The sequence below is a fragment of the Trachypithecus francoisi genome, unplaced genomic scaffold (genome assembly GCF_009764315.1).
Source record: "Trachypithecus francoisi isolate TF-2019V2 unplaced genomic scaffold, Tfra_2.0 Lachesis_group12, whole genome shotgun sequence".
Classification (NCBI taxonomy): Eukaryota; Metazoa; Chordata; class Mammalia; order Primates; family Cercopithecidae; genus Trachypithecus; species Trachypithecus francoisi.
The window spans coordinates 116905367-116921133 of record NW_022681457.1 but is presented as its reverse complement, the minus strand read 5'-3'; the positions used below and the strand labels follow the sequence as shown (position 1 = coordinate 116921133).

Below are 15767 nucleotides of genomic sequence, written 5' to 3'. Positions count from 1 at the left end.
CCAGGGGAGCTAAGAGGTTCCTCTGGCGAAGGACCCCAGGCAGCAAAGTCCAAGCACCCGCTGTGCCTCTCCAGGGCTGTTTCCATGCGCTCCTGGAAGCAAAAAGGGTTCCCAGAGGCCATCGCCAAGCCCCGAGCCTCTCGAGGTAGAGGATGGGGAGGCAACTCAGCCTGGGCTTCTTTCGGATTTGGGAGCTTGCTTCTGTCTTTTGGGGCTAACCAGCCAAACTTTCTCCTGGAAGCCCTCAAATACCCACAACTCCAGCTTCTTGGCTGATTTTAATTCCACCTCTGCCCTGTATGGCCTCTGTGGCAAGCCCAGGATCGTGACTGTGGCAGAGGGTAGAGTGTCAGGGACCCCAGTGGGCTTCAAGGGAGCAGGCAGGACCTGGTGGTCAAGGACAGGCAGGGACTCCAAGAGCTGCCAGCCTTGTCCATGGGGGTCAGTGAGTGTTGGTGGTTCCTCTTGGGGTACCAGGGGCTCTGCAGAGAAGAGCTGCCAAAGGCAGGCTGGGGATGCCAGGGTCAGAGGCTGCCCTTTCCCACCTGGGCACACATCAGGAGGTCCAGAGCTGGCCAAGGCCTGGGGGGCTGAGCCCGGTGCACTGGGGATGCAGTAGGAAGGATGCCTGTCTATAACCTCAATATCAGGGCAGCCCAGATAGATGACAGTCCATGGGGTACCTTGCTAGAGACCTTGCCAGCCCGGGACATTGAGGTCTGGGCTAAGCTGAGCCTGGGCCCCCTGCAGGGGTGGGTTCTCTAAGCAACACCCCCCCCACACACACACACACCCCACACCCCCACAGCTGGCCTTTTGGGTCTCACCTCTCAGACTACCCCTTGCTGTTGGCTGCTGGAAGATTTCTGGGCTTGGGTACATAGTTCATTTCCTGAACCACCCAGCGTGTAAACCTCAGCCTTATCCCAGCCCCTGCCCCAGCCGAGACAGAGTGCCAACAGCTGCCTTGGCTGGTGAACCCTCAGGAGCCATTCCCCAGGACAGCTTTGAGTCTGCAGGCTCTGCACCCTAGCATGGGCTGCCCGTGGCATCTTCCCTGGCCGAGGCTGGAGCCAGGTAGAGCTGTGATGATGACCCGCAGATGTAACCAAGAAGAGCAGGGTGACCAGGGGCTCCTGTTTAGGAAATCTGGTTTCAGTTTTGCAGAACAAATGCGGAATGGAGTGGGGAACTCTGCAGAACGCTGGCTCTCCCTGAATGACCTGGCTGGCCTCACTAGAATGAACCCAAGGATGCTGGGACCAGTGTAGGACCCTGCCTGGCAGATGGAGCCTTTTCAGAGAGCAAAGTCACAGTCAGGCAGTGCCCCAGAGCTCAGGACACATCTGCAGGCCCCCTGGAAGCATAGAGAGCCAGCTGTACCCCGGAGGCTACGGCATGGGAGGATGCCGCCATAGAGACCGTGGGGAGGGGAGCCACCCAACTACTTCATGACAGACCAGGACCTTGGCCACCCCAGGCCCCTCAGGATTGGCCTGGTGCCAAGCTGGGCACCTGCTCCCTAGCTGCCCCCTCTCCCCAGAACTTTGAGCTCTGAACTCTGTGGGCCTCCAAGTTGAAATAAGTACCCCTACCCCTGCAGGATACACAGGAGGGCGACAGGAATTGGGGTGACGATGGCATCAAGGCCTGGGCGTCCAGCAGCATCGGCTCTGTTACCACCAGCCAGGGCACAGCTAGGGGAACAGTAGCTCCGCAGCTCGGACCCCCAGCTCAGAGCGCCCTGCTGAACCAGAGGGGCCAGCCTGGGGTCCACCGCGGCTCAGGGGCCCTGCAGAGAGCAGATCAGGACCCTGAAGGACGCTTTCCTTTGGTCTGGGCCAGTTGTCCTTTCAAGGAATGGGAGTGGAAGGGAGGCGGGGACAGAGGAACTGCCAGACCCCACCTGGCTGGGGAGACGCGGGGCTACCCTAGCTATTCTTTTTCCGCCTAAATGAATACAAGCCACTCACCCACCCAAGGGCCCAGCCTTCCCAGCCTTTCACCAGCTTGATAAATACTAAGGGGAGGCGGGAGGGGGGAGGGGGGAGGGGAGAGGGGAAGCAGTGCCGCAGCCGCAGCGCAAACGGCGCCGCTGGAACAGCTACCCGGGAGCCCCGGGGTCCCGGGCCTCTGGCCAGCCACAGGGCCTGGCCGTGAACTTTGCGTCCAGGCCGATGCTGCAGTGGCCGGGCGGTGGTGAGCCTTGCGTCCCCGCCTGTCCCTCGCGTCCCCTCCCCTCTGTCTCCGCAGTTTCTCGGCTCAGCCCCTCCCGCCCCCGCGGGCGCTGGGCCAATTCTCCCTCCGCGCCGGCCAGGCGGTGGAGACCGGTGCGCCGCGGCAAGGGGAGGAGGGCTGGGGAAGGGGTGGCCGCCAGGGGACTGCAGCGCGGAGCAAACTGGGGCACGGCTGCCGGCGGCGCGCGTGCACACACTCTCGCCCACGCGCGCGCCCGCCCGCCGACGCGCAGCCGCAATGCGGGGCCCTTCGCGGAACTGCTGGCTGCGCCGCGCCCTGCGGGGTCCAGGGCGCCCGCAGGGACTGCGAGGACAGCGGGACTAGGCAGGCCTGAGCCCGGCCATCCGCCTCCGAGTGCGCCGCAGCGTGCGGCGGGGACCGCGGGTCTTCGGTCCCGGGCGGCGAGCCCTGGCTCCCTCCTTCCGTGGCCTTCGCTGCATGTGGGGAGCGCCCTTTGTCCCCTCGGCCATGCCCGGGGGGAAATGTTTGGGGAAGAGACTGCCCTCATTTGATCTAAAACATGGATTTGTTTGCTTGGCTAAAGGCCGGGTGGGGGCGTGGGTCCGGGCCGCAGCGAACTCGCAGCTGCTGCGGAGAAGTCTTTGTCCCCGCGGCGCAGCCTTTGTCCCCTTGGAGTAGCTTTTGTTTGCGCAGCCCCGCCCTGCGGAGAGTGATCGACCCCACGTTGAGGCCGCGGGGCAGGGACCCGACGTCCCCAAAATCTCAGCTGGGGCGCAGCCGTCCTGGGAGAGACCGGGCGCGGAGGTGGCGGAAGATGGGAGGAGGAATCGCAGCCTTCTGGATCCCGGAGCTGCAGCGCCTCCCCCAGACCTAGGGGTCTTCCCCTCCCTTCCCTGCGCCCCACTGTGAGCTCCAGGGTCAAAGGCCCTGTCTGCCGGACCCCCATCACTTAGCCCAGGGCTGGCAGGTGGTGGGCTACAGTACATATTTGTGATATGAATGCAGGCACGCGTGAATGAGTGAGTGCAGGAGGGACTGTCAAAAAGCTGCATCCAACTAGTGATAAGGAAGGCTTCACAGAGGAAGCGACCCCCCTGGTGAGACCTGAAGCCTGACCAGGGTTAGCCCGGAAAGAGGGGGCATCAAAGGTGGCAGGAGAGGGAAAGGGCGGCTGCTTTTAGGCCAGGGTCTTTGGGAACTGCCGTTTTCACCATTTCTCCTCCACCCACAAAGGTCCGGATTCAGAACGAATTTCCTCTGGCCTGACCTAACCCCAGGCCTCTGGCCTGACCTAACCCCAGGCCATTTGCACAGGACCGCAGGGAGGTCTGAGCAGGCCAGCTCTGCATACAGAGATGCAAGGGGGACCTCTTCCAGGCTAAAGACAGGCAGGCAATGGGGTTTACCCTGGAGACCCACTGGGGAGGATCTCTGGGAAATGTTACTTATGCCTGTGATAGGTCCTGTGGATACAGCAGCCAGGGCCGAGCTGAACTTCAAGAGGATGCTGTCTGTGTAGACTTGCCTCGCCTGTGCCTGTGTTTGCAAAGAGAATAAACCCAGGCAGTTCAACACTGCAGCCTTGGAGCTGAGGGGGTGGGGCGGGCCCTCTTCTGGCCAAGGACACTGGGACACCTTGAAGTGACCTGAGTCCCTAGAAGAGAAGGTGAGCGGAACTTTTGTGTGCCTGACTCTTTCTTGTCTTACGGCATCTGATTCTCCCCAAAGCCAAGTTGAGAAGATTTAGGGTCCCCTGTCCTCACCCCCACCTGCTGGCCCTTCTTGGAACCCCACTAAGCCGCTTAGACTTAGACTCTATTTTCAATGCTTCTCAGGCAACTGAGCCTCCTGCCTGGATGAGAGGATTGGAGTGAGACCTGTGTGCAGCTCCCCTGGGCTTGGCTGGTCTCCTGGGCTTCATCTGGTCTCCTGGGCAGGCCCCCTTGTGGCCTCAGGGGTGAGGGGGGGCTGTATCATCTCAGGCAGAGTGGGGAGCATGGACTAAGAGCTCAAACTTTATTATCCAGGTGCCTGCTTCCTGGGTAAGCCTCAGTGTGAGGTGGGTGAGCCCAGGCAGATTGCCCCTGCAGCTCGCCAGGGACAGAGGGGGTTATCCTGTGACTTCTGGGGCAGCCTGGCCCTGGGGTAGGTGTCTGGGAAGACTGAGAGCCTCGCTCCTGTCTAAAGAAGTGAAGAGAAGGAAAGGCCTCTCGGTTTGGCCTTCTGATCCGACCAAGCTCTCTATGATACCAGATGGAAGATGTGTCTCTGGGGCGGCCCCCAGCTCTGCCCCTACTTCAGAGCTGCCACCTTAGGTGCGAGAGGGCCTGTTCCTGGCATGTGGCTGTGGTCCTGCTGGCCGTTCCTTGTGGGCTGATTCTAGCACCAGCCTCCACCCACCAGAGCTGGGAGACCGCACACTGCCCCAGAGTCCAGGGGTACATTCCAGGGTAAGTGGGAAAGGCCATTCCAGCTAGGACACTGGCCCCCGGGAGGCCTCTGGCTTCTTCCAATGGTGACACTCCAGGGCTTTCTGCTGAGTGGGCCTGGGCTGGCCCCCCTCCTAGGCTGGCTCCCTCTCTCAGATCCACCCAGCCCACCTCCCAGTAACCCTCAGCTGGCCCATGAACGTGTCACATGACATGGGATGCTGTAAGAGAATGCACACAGAGTTGGCTGGGTACGGTGGCTCACACCTGTAATCCCAGCACTTTGAGAGGCCAAGGCGAGAGGATCATAAGGTCAGGAGATCAAGACCATCCTGGCTAACATGGTGAAACCCCATCTCTACTAAAAATACAAAAACAAAATTAGCTGGGTGTGGTGGTGGGTGCCTGTAGTCCCAGCTACTCGGGAGGCTGAGGCGGGAGAATGGCTTGAACCCAGGAGGTGGAGCTTGCAGCGAGCCAAGATCGTGCCTCTGTACTCCAGCTTGGGTGACAGAGCGAGACTCTGTCTCAAAAAAAAAAAAAAAAAAAAGAACGTACAATGTACACTGAGGACACATTCAAAGGCATCACTTGTCCCAGATGATGGAAGACGGAGGAGCAAAAATTACTTCCTTGCTAAATAATGTAAAATGCCATTGCTTTGCTAACCAGTACAGTTTGTATTGTGGAGCAGAATACAAAGTTCACAAGAAATTTTCAGATAAGACAGCATGGGTGAATGATCTTGACTTCAAAGAGCTACTTTGAATTACGCCCATAGTGAAAGACCGGTAGCCCCCGCTTACCCTCTCCTGCCTCCAGGAGCTCTTTGGGGGGGGGCTGCAGAAGCACTGACCCAGGGGTCACCCAAAGGAAGAAAGGACCCCCGCCCCACCGAGAGCTTTCTGGCATCCACCTGGAGTGGGGACTGGGGCCAACACAAGCTGGTTAGCGCATGGGCCTCTGGGTGCTTCTGTGCACAGCAGTGACAGGTGGCAGAAGCAGCTGGCATGAGCCGGTCTTGCACTCGGGACCTGAGGCTGAGTGGCAGGAGTCACATCCTCCCCAAGCCCAGCCAGTGCCATGCTTCAAAGCACAGGGCCCTCCTCGTAACCCGTCTCTCACTCTCTGTGGGGTCTGCTTCATGACACATCGCGGTGGGCGTCTGTCTGCTTGGGTGCCTGTGCTCCCCTTTCTCAGCACCACGGCGGGTGGGAGACGCATCAGCATAGTTTGGGGAGCATCGTAGCCATTGGGGCTCCTCAGCAGCCAGCTGTGCTCCTCAGCCAGGACCAAGAGGCCTGGTCCTCAGATCCTCCTGGGACAGTGACTTCCTGTTATTTGCAGCTGGGGCCACACCAAGCAGACCTGTGTGGAGCTCCTCTGTGTGGCAAGGAGTGGGTCACCTTGGAGCTGGGCCCCACCTGGCCTCCTTGGAGCAGTGACACATGGCACCCTGCAGAGAAATGGCCCTTAGGAGGAAGCTCACCTCTCCGCAAAGGCCGAGGGGCAGCCTTTGCCACCCTGTCCTGATTGCTGGGGCAGGAAGCAAAGTCGCCTCCATGGTGGAAGCCCCAGGACTCCGGCAGGTGCAGGCTCCTCTCCCAGGATTGGCTTCCCGGCCACCTGCAGGCCAGGTGGCTCCTTCCAGAGTGTGCATGACAGTGGCGGCTTAGACCCTCCAGGGGTCAAGATCAGCCAGCTTTTCCGGTGACTGCCGGACAAATGCCCACCAACTGGGTGGCTTCACACAGGGATACGCTCTCACAGCTCTAGAAACTGGAAGCCGGAGCTCAAGGTCCTGGAGAGCTGAGCCCCCTCTAAAGGTGCTAGGGAGGGACACTCTCTGGTCACTTGCAGCTCTGGTGGCTGTCGATCATCGTTGTGGACCCAAGGCTAGTGGCAACGGAACCCCAGTCTCTGCCCCCACTGTCCTCTCTATGTGTATGTCTGTGTCCCTACTTTCTTTTAAGGACACCAGTCATTGGATTAAGGCCAACCCCATTCGGTGTGAACCCGTCTTAATGAATTACTAATTACAAAGACTATTTCCAAAATAAGTCCCATTCTGAAGTTCCCTGTACACAGGAGCATTTGAGGAACACTGTTCAATGCAGGACTCCGTCTCTTGTGGGCTTGTCCCCAGGGCGTGGTCCTGGGCATGATCCCGGCTGTGAGGCCTCACTGAAGGACAGAACTGACCCCCAGAAAACACCAGAAGCCTCCTGAGGGTTTGTTGTGTGCAGGGTTCTGCCCTGGGTGTCATGAGAGGTGCAGTAAAGAGGCAGCGCAGCTTAGGCTCCAGGGGCTCCGCAGTGTCGGGGAGTTTGCAGGCACCTCTTGCGATCACAGGTGGCATGTTTTAAGGAGTTCGCAGGCACCGTCCTGCAGTCACGGGTGGCGTGTTTTAAGGAGTTCGCAGGCACCGTCCTGCGGTCACGGGTGGCGTGTTTTAAGGAGTTTGCAGGCACCATCCTGCAATCACCGGTGGCATGTTCTCTTTTTTTTCCGAGATGGAGTCTCGCTCTGTCACCCAGGCTGGAGTGCAGTGACGCAATCTCGGCTCACTGCAAGCTCTGCCTACCGGGTTCACGCCATTCTTCTGCCTCAGCCTCCCGAGTAGCTGGGACTACAGGCAGCCGCCACCATGCCTGGCTAATTTTTTTTGTATTTTTAGTAGAGACAGGGTTTCACCTTGTTAGTCAGGATGGTCTTGATCTCCTGACCTCGTGATCCGCCCACCTCGGCCTCCCAAAGTGCTGGGATTACAGATGTGAGCCACCATGTCCGGCCGATGGTGTGTTTTAAGGAGTTCGCAGGCACCGTCCTACAGTCACAGGTGGCATGTTGTAAGGAGCATCACAGGAAGTGCAGTTCGTTCAGTGTTTATTGAGCATTTACTATATACACAGCAATACATATTTGGGGAAGGATGCAGATACAGGAAAGATCAGTTCCTGGCTTGGAGGAGCTGCTCACAGGACACCCTCGTGTTGGGATGCTCGGGGATGGCCATGCTGTGGGGCAGCAGGATAGAGCAGCCTCCCACAGCCACCCACCATGAACACACTGACCAACTTGGCTCCTGCCAAGGCCACAGCACATCCCTGTGGACCCCAAGGCCTGATTGTCTTCATTCGACTTAAGGGCTCCAAGCCCCTGTGTCCCCATTGATGGCCTTCTCCCCAGGAGAAGCCCTCTGGCTCTGTGCGAGAGCAGTGCAGTTCTGCCCCTCTCTCCCACTCCCCTGCTTGCTGCTTCTCAGTCTCCAAGCTTCTCCTTCCAAAATGCTCTGTCATGTCCACATGGCCAGCTCTCTCCTGACTACTCTCTTCTCCCTGCCCACGCTCCCTGAGAACTTCTTCCCAGCCAGGGCTCTCTCTCCCACCTACTGGGGTGCAGGGATGGCTGACCCTCTGTTTCTCTTCTTGGAGCCAGGCCATCCATCTATCAGCCTACAGGGCAGCTTGACCCACATTTCTCTTGGGCAAGCCAGTAGGTCCCAGACAGGACAAATGGCCGTTCTTTGTTTTCCCCAAGCTACCTCTCTGATAACATTCCTGGCCCCTGTGGATAATCCCACCCAAAAACCCAGGAGTCACCCCTTGCTCCCTCCCTCCCCGACATCCCAACACTAGCCTAGCATGTTTCTCTCCTTTATTTCTCTCACGTTCTCTACTTCTCGCCATCCTCTCTGCCACCACCTTAATTCAGCCCAAACTAATCAATTGTGCATGTCCTAACCAGTCTTCTCACCTCCTTCCACCCGGGCTGCCTGGTCTTCCGTCACCTGGTCAATATGGATGCGGCATCTGCTGGGTGCCAGGCACTGTTCTGGGCTCTGGGGAACCCTTATTCTCCTGTAGTTTATATTCTAGTGGGGAAGAAAGACAACACACAAGTTGCAAAGGAAACTGTCAGACGGTGATAGGTGCTGGGCAGGGAACCTCCCCTGGATGGTCTGGGAGAGGGTACCAGGGTGGCTGCTTTATAAGTTGGGGGAGGTCAGAGGAGACCTATATGAGAAGGTGATATTGAAGCTGGGGTATGAATGACAGGCAGGGGCCAGCCACAGTAAGACCATGGGAGGAACATTCCAGGCCAGGGAATCAGGAGCAAAGCCCCCAGGGAGAGGGCAAGCCTGGCATATTGGGGGAGCTGAAGAGTGCGCTGCAGCCAGAATAGAGGAAGGGGAGTGGAGGGAGTTGGCATGTTGGGGGAGCTGAAGAGTGTGCTGCAGCCAGAACAGAGGAAGGGGAGGTGGAGGGGGTTGCAGGGATGAGAGAGGGCCAGGGGATCAGCAGAGGCCATATGGGACGCGTCACCCAGAGCAGGGGGCTGGGCTTTTATTCTGAGGTCAGTGGGGAACCATGGGAGGGGCGCTGCCACACACAGATGTATGTTTGCAAGAACGCGGCAGCTGCCATCGGGAGAATGAATTGTGTCTCCACTGGCACAGAGACTTCTCCAGGGCTCTTGCGTCGGTTTGTGCAAGAGGTGATGGTGGCTCTGACAAGGCTGGAACAACGACTCCTGAGGGACAGGGTGGGTCTGGGGTTGTTTGGAAGTGAAGTCAAGGGTTCTGCTGTTGATTTGAATATGAAGAACGGGAGAGGATGATGAGTAATAACGCCTAGATTTGGGGCTCCAACCACCGGAGGGACAGCAAACCATTTCCTGAGATGGAGAAGGTTGAAGCAGCAGCAAACCCGAGGGGACAGGAGAATCTAGTGTTCGGTTTATGTCACGTTACAGCCGACAACCTCATGAGAGACGGCGGGTTCACAGTGGGGTCTGAAAGTCTGGAGGCCAATGAGAGATCCAGAATGGAGATGATGTTTAGGGGTCCTCTGCATGCAGATGGTGTTTAGCAACCTAGCTCCGTGAAAGGGCACAGATGAAGCAGAGGAGAGGCTGCAGGATCAAGCACAGTCTCCTCTGGTATGTGGACACCAAGCAGACGAGGAGCTGGCCAAGGGGGTGAGGAGGACAGCCAGTGTGACGGAGAGAAAACCAGCAGGATGTGACCCATGGAGGCTAAGAAACGAAGGTGTTTCAAAAAAAGGACATGGTCGGGCAGGTCAGATGCCAAGCGGGGAGCTGGGTAAGGGCCCTCCAAGCAGGGAGAGGTGGGTAGGAAGGTCCTGAGGCAAGAGGGAGCTCTATGGATTTGCAGAACTCCGAGAAGTGGCTGGAAATTCCAGGTGAGACGGCACCATACCTGTCTCTGAGCTCAGAGCCACAGCCTTCCGCAGTCTGGGGCCAGATGAGAAAGGGCAGGAGTCTCTCAGACTCTTGCCTGGCCCAGGAGATCGTGTGCCTCCCACTGCCCAATCCACTGCTCATTCAGCAGAAGGAAAGGCCCCGTCCCCTGCTTTTCCCACCTTGCACTTCTGGTGTTGGTCTCGCCAACCTTTTGACAGGTCCATGGGCCCCAGGAGATGTTCCTGGGCTTGTGGAGATGTCCCACATCTGCTCTGAGTCCCAGAAACAGATTCCTTCTTCATGGCTCCCTGCTGGGGAGCAGGGGCTCCAGGTGAGCCCCAAAGCAGGAACAAACTGTGATTCACCCCCCAACACTGTGTTGATATCAGACCTGGTAGAGACAGTTCCCGGGCCCTGACCACTGGTTGTTGCTGGGTGCAAGAATCGTGCAGCTTCACCAGAAGCCTGCCTGGCAGGCTTGCTTAGGCAATTATGCCCCAGCTCCTACATCAGTTACATCGGACTCTCATTATTCCTTTTTTTTTTTTTTTTTGGCAGAGTCTTGCTCTGTCACTCAGGCTAGAGTGTAGTGGCTCCATCTCAGCTTACTGCAGCCTCTGCCTCCTGGGTTCAAGTGATTCTCCTGCTTCAGCCTCCCAAGTAGTTGGGATTACAGGTGTATACCACCACACCCAACTAATTTTTGTATTTTTAGTAGAGACAGAGTTTTGCCATGTTGGCCAGGCTGATCTCAAACTCCTGACCTCAAGTGATACACCCGCCTTAGCCTCGCAAAGTGCTGGGATTACAGGCATGAGCCACTGCGCCTGGCCGGACTCCCATTATTCTACCACAGCATTCGGATATGGGTCAGCTGTTCCCCTAAAAGTATAACCTTGAAGAAAGGCCTCTTGGCAAAGCTGGGACCACAGAGAGACCGGTCAGGGGATCTGGCTGGTCCAGGCCGGTGGTGGGCTGATGTCCTTAGCCTTTCCTGGGATTGGGCTCCCAGAATCCATCTCCCCGGAAACCAAGGGAGGTGCCAGTTTGTGTATGCAGCTGCCCGGAGAAGTGGTCCTGAGACCCAGAACACCTGCTGTGGAGAAGAGAAGACACAAGTGCTGATTGGGGCCTAGTGCAGCCTCTGTGGGGATGCAAGTTCCTAGTGGTCCTGAGCAAGGTGAGAGGACACCCTTCCCATCCAGTCCAATGCTCGGCCTCTAACTGGGGCCAAGGACAAAGACCTGTCCTTTCAGAAGCTCCTAAAAATACACATATCTCTGACCCTTCTGAGCAGCCCAGCAACCCTGTCCCCCACATCTGTGATACCAGGACATTCAAAATAGTCTTTGACAGGCTGAAGACTGGCTCCCTCCCTGGCAGTAATCTGCTGAGACTTTGCACCTGTTGTGAAATCCTTTGTTGTGAGTCCTTTGTTAGGGAAAAAACAGTGAGATGCAGGTATGTGTCATACGGACCATACTTCATGAATAACAGGAGACTTTTTAAAACATCAGGCCGGGCGCAGTGGCTCACACCTGTAATCCCAGCACTTTGGGTGGCCAAGGTAGGCGGATCACCTGAGGTCAGGAGTTCAAGACCAGCCTGGCCAAAATGGTGAAACCCCCTCTCCACCAAAAATACAAAAATTAGCCAGGTGTGGTGACACAGGTGGCACCTGTGGTCCCAGCTACTCGGGAGGCTGAGGCAGGAGAATCGCTTGAACCCAGGAGGCAGAGGTTGCAGTGAGCCAAGACCACGCCATTGCACTCCAGCCTGGATGACAAAAGTGAAACTCCTTCTCAAAAAAAAAAAAAAAAAAATCTGTGGCAAGCCAGGCGTGGTGGCTCACACCTGTAATCCCAGCACTTTTGGAAGCCGAGGCAGGAGGATTGCTTGAGGTCAGTTCAAGACCTGCCTGGGCAACATGGTGAAACCCTGTTTTGACAAAAAAAATACAAAAATCAGCCAGGTGTGGTGGCACAGGTGGCACCTGTGGTCCCAGCTACTCGGGAGGCTGAGGCAGGAGGATCACTTGAGCCCTGGAGGTTGGGGCTGCAGTGAGCTGAGATCGTGCCGTTGCAGTCTAGCCTGAGTGACAGTGAGACCATCTCAAAAAAAAAAAAAAAAAAAAAAAAAGAGAAAAATCAGTGGCAGAGGGAAAACAGTTGATACACCAGAAACAAAGTGAGGTTGTTCAGGAGTTGGAAATTGTCCCATATTCCAATCTCCTCATTCTTCTGGAAGGAACCCAGGCCCCTGAAGAGCAGCTGCTGGCCCCAAGCCATTGCTGAACTGGGATGGAAGTCACCTCCTGACTCCTTCCGCACGCTCTCCTCCCTCTGTCTGTATCCCCTTCTCCATCCCACTGCCAAATTCACCTGTGCCCCAGAAGGTAGGACACGAAGGTGGATAAGAAACGAGCCGGCCAGCAGGTGCGGTGGCTCACGCCTGTAATCCCAGCACTTTGGGAGGCCGAGGTGGGCGGATCGCCTGAGGTCAGGAGTTCGAGACCAGCCTGACCAACATGGTGAAACCCCGTCTCTACTGGAAATACAAAAAATTAGCCGGGTGTGGTGGCAGGCGCCTGTAATCCTAGCTACTTGGGAGGCTGAGACAGGAGAATCACTTGAACCTGGGAGGCAGAGGTTGCAGTGAGTCAAGATCGTGCCACTGCACTCCAGCCTGGGCAACAAGAGCAAAACTCCATCTCAAAAAAAAAAGAGCCAGTTGGGAGCCCTGCCTGGGCAGCTTCTGTGTGGTGGGTTGTGGTTTCTTTGGCGAGGTCAAGGTTTGCCTCCGGTGTCCCCGTGGAGTGAGCTGACACTCTCCCCACATTCACACTGGCAGGAGAGAGGGAGCAGTGACCTGGCTCTAGCCCTCTGCTCCCTGCCCCTCATGCAGAAGGACCAGTTCTGGCATCAGCAGATCAGGAGATACCCAGTGGAGGCCTCGGAGTGTCTCCTGTCATACCAAATCCTGAGATGTGCTGGCACGTGGATGAGGAACTCTGCCCCAGCCCCACACCCCATTTGGGGGTCTTGAGAAGAGCTGGTGACATCTTGCATCACTTCGGTGGCACCAAGCTGCATCGATTGGTCTTGAGACACATGGCAGACTTCTGAGCCGCCACGACTGTTTCTTTCAGCAAAACACCTTCTGGCACAGAGTTGCCACCAGGAAGGACAGCAGCTGACATCTGCACATGCGCCACCTGCCGGGACCTGGCTATGAAGTGCTGATGCGTACCCACGTGTAGTGACTCACTGAGACTTCCTGACAACCTGTGAGGCCCCTGGTCCGCAGATGAAGATGCTCAGACAACAGTGAGTGGGTGGCGCAGAGAGAGTCACACACAGCTGTGTTACCCCATCGTCCGCTCTTGACCTCCATGCCATGCGAGGCTTCTAGAGCCGCTTCCTGTTGCACCTGCACAACTTTGGAGCTGCCTCCCAGGGCTGGAGCCTGTCCTTGCTGCCTGGTTATTCACGACAACTCTCAGTGGAGTCCCTGTTAGGTGCCAGGCAGTGTGTCACGTGATGAGGATCAGAAGAAATGGATCAGATGAGGACCTGCAGTCAACGAGCTTCCCGTCCAGCGGAGGAAACATCAGAACTGACCACCTGCCTTCTCACGAACAAGCATTTGGGGAGGACGGTGACTTCTCAGGGAGGCCTGGGAGGGCTTTCTTGAAGAAACGACCCCCAACCCAAGATCTGAAGGATGAGCACAAGTTAACTCCCTGAAGAGAGAAGGCAAACGTTCCAGGCCTCAGGAATGGCATGCGCAGCAGCTCTGTGGTGGGAGGGAGCCATGAAGCCAGTGAGGCAGAGGGGCAGGCAGTAGATCAGGACAGAGGGGCTGGCGGGACCCTCAGAGCCAGGGCTGTGTGCGCCAGGCTTTATCCCCAAGGACAGGGAAGCCACCGAGGGTTGGAGAGGCAGGGACAGGCCCAAGTTGGCTTCTGAAGACACGCACGTGGCAACCACGTGGAGAACAGATTGAAGGAGGTTCAGAGGGTGAGGAGAGACCAGGAAATCATCCTGGCTAGAGATGATGGTAACTTGGCAGTTCTGGGGGCACAGAGACAGTGTGAGAGCCATGGAGGAGATGGCATCAGGAGGTTTTGTGGGTGGATTCACTATGGAGGCTCCATGTCATTCACCTTGGAGGAGGACCAGTTAGGAGTTAGGCTGAGTTTAAGGGGCTTTTGGGACATCTTTGTGAAAAGTCAGTGGCAGGAGGGTGTAGCCCCCAGAGCTGAGAGAGCAAATGGATGAGAGAGAGAGAGACAGAGACAGAGAGAGAGAGAGAGAGAGAGAGAGAGAGAGAGAGAGAAGTCTGAAATGTCTGGAGGTGGCACTGAATAAAGCACATCTGTGGGTGTGGAGGAAATTGATAAGTGTGACAATATTGCTGAGTCCCAAGGCCAAGGACTTCTGTCTTAATTATCATCATGCCCCAGCATAGGGGGCCAGGGACATAGTAGGGTCTCAGGGAAGGTTTCTTCAAGGGAGGGAGGGAAGGACAGATGGCCTAGTGGTATCTTCATGGCCATTGTCCTCACGGCTGACTGACTTCAGCTTTAGGATCCAGCTGCCCAGCTAGCCTCTCTGACATCAGAACCAGGCTGGGGAGGGTGTCCAGGACTAACCAGGCACCATCGCCTCCCTTTGGATCTCCCTGTCACTGAACAAGCTCCAGGCAAGTGGCCCAAGACCGGAATGCCGAAGCTTGACCCTTGGCTACCTCTTTATTGAATGTGCCCTGAGGCTGCCTTCAGAGCTTTTAAAGGGCTACCTGATGAGAAATCCTCCCTTCAGCTCACTGAAGCTGGAAGAGAAAGGAAAAAGCACTTCTCTTCCTGGAGCTGCTCAGCCCTCTCTCTAGGCCTCAGAGAGGGAGGGGGTTTCTCGGGCTGGTCCTTGGCGAGTCACTACCTGGTGGGTTGTGGTGCAGGGGCCCCGGAGGGGAACCTCCTCTCACCCTCTGTGATGCCCCTGACCCAGTCCCACATTCGCCTGGTGAAGGTAAGAATGAATGAATGAATGAATGAGTAAGTGAGTCAGGGGCCATGAAAACCTCCCTATCCACAGGAATCCTGCCGCTCCAAAACACACTGCTATGACAGTGACAGTAATGACCACCAGCCAGGCCCTAGGCCTGGTGCTTCACATCATGGCCCTGTTGAAGCCTCCCAGCACCCAGCCTCAGGTTGTCATTCACAGGCACCTCTCCCCCAAACTGGGTCATAAACTATATGGAAGAAACAGCCTTGATAGGTGACAGCCTGTCCACCCATCTGTCATTCAGCAGTACCTGCTGGAACCAAGGCTTTACCCATCAACCAGGCATCCCCCCACCCCCCAGGAACTCACAGCCCAGGGCAGGAGGCACACAGGCCAACATGATTAATGTGATGAGTGCTCGAGTGTCCGGGAGGTGTAAGAAGCCAGGGGAGACCCCCTGTGCCTCCATCTGGAGGGAACACACTTGACAGTGGCTAATTCTCTATCAAAACTGTAATGTGTGGTCATAGGAGTGTCCTTCGTATGTAGAAAGAATGTGCCAGTGTCAATGTATCAGCCTGTTTTCACACCACTGATAAAGACATAGCCAAGACTGAGCAATTTACAAAAGAAAGAGGTTTAATTGGACTTACGGTTCCACATGGCTGGGGAAGCCTCACAATCATAGTGGAAGGCAAGGAGGAGCAAGTCACATCTTACATGGATGGCAGCAGGCCGAGAGAGAGAGCTCGTAAGGGGAACTCCTCTTTTTAAAACCATCAGATCTCGTGAGATTTATTCACTACCGTGAGAACAGCACGGGAAAGACTTGCCTCCATGATTCAATTATCTCCCACTGGGTCCCTCCCACAACACATGGGAATTCAAGATGAGATTTGGGTGGGGACACAGCCAAACCCTGTCA

General features: G+C 56.6%; 1 protein-coding gene across 12 annotated transcripts in view; it reads left to right on the top strand.

The window, feature by feature from the left end:
• CAMTA1 (calmodulin binding transcription activator 1) overlaps positions 1-15767 on the top strand; it is a 975525-nt gene that overhangs the window by 881131 nt on the left and 78627 nt on the right. The window lies entirely within an intron of this gene.